At 38.0% G+C, this 3,812-nt stretch overlaps 1 long non-coding RNA gene across 1 annotated transcript in view; it reads left to right on the plus strand.

Moving 5' to 3' along the window:
• LOC108507087 overlaps positions 1 to 1,460 on the plus strand; it is a 1,960-nt gene extending 500 nt beyond the window's left edge. The window contains exons 2-4 of the long non-coding RNA XR_001877954.1: positions 368 to 398; positions 681 to 685; positions 1,344 to 1,460. This is a non-coding gene — a long non-coding RNA (uncharacterized LOC108507087). The remainder of the gene's footprint in view (positions 1 to 367; positions 399 to 680; positions 686 to 1,343) is intronic.
• The last annotated feature ends 2,352 nt before the right edge of the window (positions 1,461 to 3,812 follow it).

The raw sequence follows: 3,812 nt of genomic DNA on the forward strand, positions 1-3,812 counted from the left end.
GCTACAAAGCTTTATAGAGCATTATAGAGTTGTTGGGGACTCTGACACCAAAGAAGTGTAGACTTAAGAGCTGTAGTAAAAGACTTCACACCACTGCTGCCCACTACTCAAAAAGGCAAAGATATAAGTACAAAAAAAAAAAAAAAAAAAAAAAAAAGAAAAATTCAAGCTCAGATTAACAAAGCTGTTTGCTATTATGGACAAAAGCTGCAGGGAAAAAAAAAATGAAGAGGAAATGGGCTGTATTACTGTGAGTTGGCACAGAAACGAAATACCAGCCTGCAATTTATGTATAGTAATTGTTCACGAAGCATTCTTTGGGTTTTGATAGTGACTCATTGTGTTCTTTGTGACCTTTGATGTACAGGATGGGCTGCTAGAAGACAGAGGAAGCCACGGTAAGAATATAAAACTTTATTAACTTAAGATTTTGTTGGTTTGTTTGCTTTTTTTTAAATTATTGCTCATTGGTAGGTATTATCTCTGGAAAAGTCTACCAGAGGCATTTTACCTTGAGTCCTCATGGGTTTTGCCATGTCTCCCAGGCTTTTGTAGTTGAACAAACAGTTGAAAAATAGCTTTGGTTTTAAAAAGGAAATTTGTTAAACAATTGGTTGCTGACGTTGATTACTGACTTCTGAAAAATAAGATAACTGATTGCAATACTATTGTGTTTATAGCCCAGGTAATGAGCAGTTGAAGCCCTGCACTACACAGGACAAACAGAAAAGTTATCAAGAAGACATTCTTCTGAGTGAATATTTTAGATTTTAAAGAAAATTATGGAAAAAAGCTTCCACGGAGTCATCAGGGTAGACACAACAGACTCTTCAGGGCCGTTAAGTTCCATTATGTAAATCCACAGTGATGTAAGCCAGACACTGTCAAGTTTGATACGCCCCAAATTTGACCTAATTAGCCATTTGGTTGTTACTTTTTTCAAAGCTTGTGCAACTCGGCTCAGTTCAGGATATAGATGCTAATTGAACACATAACCTACAGGTGCTAAAGAATTCTTACAAAGGAAAGCCTATCCTATTAGGAATGCAAGTCAAGGCTCGGGGTCATCTGCTCGGGTGGTGGGGAAGGAGAAAGAAATCCTGTCTGTGGCTCTCTTCACATCACCATGTTATTTCCAGGAGCGAAATTCAAATTCAGAATAAAGCAATGCAATCTAAGAGATATTTGCCAACTGAAGTCGCTCCAGCTTCAGGAAAAGAACATCTCTTTGAGCTTTTAGAAAGCTGAGACTATAAGATGCAAAGCCTGAAGTGGTTTATTCTACCCTCAGTAACAAGCACGCTCCTGTACCAGTCACAGTTGAAATTTTCTGTCGCTCACAGGCCCACCAACTGATTTCTAGATACTTGCTGCCGTGTTCCAGATTTGCCTTTCACCTTTCCCATCTCTGCCTGTGTGCCCCTAGCCTAAGATCATCACCTTTACACTCAGCTCTTCTTCCCGCCCATTTTCCAGGCAGGAATACAATAACCTTTTGTCATGACTACACCTTGGCCCAGATGCTGCAGTGTAAACACTCTATCTCTTCTGCTGCTTCCCCACAATCCTCTAACCAAAATGAAACGAGATAAAAAGAGCTGCACAGCCTCTGAGTTTCCTGGCTTTTATCTTTTTATACCAAAGCCTTTGTGTTAATTTTGCATAGCTATTTTTACATGAGGAATAATATCCTGAATTACTGCTGTCACGTGCATTAAGAATCCCACCTCACCATCCTCAAGTCATCTGGCAACCTGATAGTGTTTCCTGCTCCTTCCTTCACATCAGCGCTGCAAAGAGCTTTGCTAAAAGTTTCACATCTGAAAAAGCAGATGATTTGGCAACACCTTCCTATAGATTTAAAAAAAAAAAGAGAAAAAAAGAAATGTGCCTGTCTTTGAGTAAACTTTTCTTTCCAACTGTTCTTTTTTGTCAGCCTGCCAGCTCGACTTCTAGTATTGTTCTGCAGAGATTGCTGCAAGGAAAAATTAAAGAGAAGAGAAAGGTAGAGAACTGGGGGAAAGGGAAAAAGGGTTCAAAGGGCATTTAAAGCCTGGGGAGCCTAACATGGAACGGGAGATAGGCTTAGGAAACAGGGAATAAAATGGTGGAATGAGAGATAAAACAAGAACATAAAGGATAAGGGATTAGAGAGATAAGGAGTTCAAGAGATGAAATGTGAATAAAGGAAAACAAGAAAAATAAGGATGAAAGGAAAGAAGTGACAGGAGTAAGACATGTAAACAATTAACTAAGAAAATATTCTGTTTATTTTGGTGAAAGAAAATTATATCATCTTTATTATTCTCTGGTTTACTAGTTCAGAGGAATTTTTCAAACTAAGAGCTGACACTTGGGTAGTATTACTGAACAATGATAAATATAAGCCTTCCAGTTGCTGAATTAACCCATTCTGAATTTGTTTAATTAATATGACATTCAGACAGCTAAAATTTGGATAAGAAAAGCAATAAACATATTAACAACTGCAATACAAAGTGCAGATCTGGAAGAACTCTTCCCAGTATTTGCAGTTACATCCATCAGCTCAGTAAAAATCACTCCAGCACAGAGTGACATGCTGCTTCAGATTAATAGCAGAGCTGAATAGAGCAAAAATACTTAAAACCAGTGCTGGGTTCAAGTTTCAGCATTGCCCACTGACCAGCAGAAAATTGCTCAAGATCAACATTTGTCTGTAAAAGTATTTCACAATATTTTTCCCCATCAGGATATTTATTATAAAGTGTTATCAGGTCTCAGTTTCTGCCTGAGCTCTTCACACAGGTCACGTAATGTGGTGGAACCTTGAAAACATTGCTTGTTTTCCCTGAATGTCTGAGGATGTATCGTCAGGAAGCTGAAATTTTATCAAATCTACACTGATTTTTTTGTTGTTTTTTTTTTTTTATTTCTCAGAAAGGCTACATATACTCACATACTTAAAATCTAAAGGCAGCATTAAAAAAATCAACATTTTTTCATTAGTTTTTGTGCTTACCTCTGACAAGAAGTCCCCAAGCATCTTATTAGCTAATTTAGCCATCATCCTTCCCTTTCCATTACCCTTAAACTTGCATAAAATAGATCTATAAGAAAGATATTCCTTGAGGTCAGTTACTTGGCTTATAAACCCTAGAGTCTGGAAAAGGGGGGGAAAAAAAGGTGTCCTTTTCCTGCCTGTGAAGCTCCAAAGGTTTCTGAGCAGGTCTCAGGCTGTTGTGAAGGTTTTTGAAGACACAGTCAAGGTGTTGCATATCCCTTTTCCTCATATTTGATGGGACAATCCCCCAACAGGATTTATTCCTCCAGAGCATCCACAGAGAAGAGACAATGAAGTCTCTAACAAGTGTTGGTCCCAGTTCTGGTGCCATCCAGCCCTGTTAATTCTGTCAGAGGGAGAGGAAGATTTAGATATTTGTTTCAGTATAAATCATGAGTTAGTCACTGGAAAACTGGATTTGCTTAAAAGCAGAAAAACCACATTAAAACGACCCTAAAATGTTCCAACCTTAAACTAACCCTAACTAAGCAGCATAAAGCACCAAATAATCACAGTAAGTAGTTGTGTCTTTACAGAAGAACCCAAGCCCTAGGTCCTCTCCTGAAGTACTTGAGGTGCTACAATAAGAAACCACCAGTAACAAACAGCAATTTAAACATTACATTCTGTGAAGTCTTGGCTTGCCAAATGCCTGAATGAAAAAGGATGTGAAAGATGGTCTCCTACATTCTAATTCAACCCAGAATCTCGGATTATCTGTTAAAAATAGGACATTTTCTCTTCTCTAATAATAATAATTTTCCATAGA

Source organism: Lepidothrix coronata, unplaced genomic scaffold, assembly GCF_001604755.1.
Source record: "Lepidothrix coronata isolate B3197 unplaced genomic scaffold, Lepidothrix_coronata-1.0 Scaffold238, whole genome shotgun sequence".
NCBI classification, from domain to species: domain Eukaryota; kingdom Metazoa; phylum Chordata; class Aves; order Passeriformes; family Pipridae; genus Lepidothrix; species Lepidothrix coronata.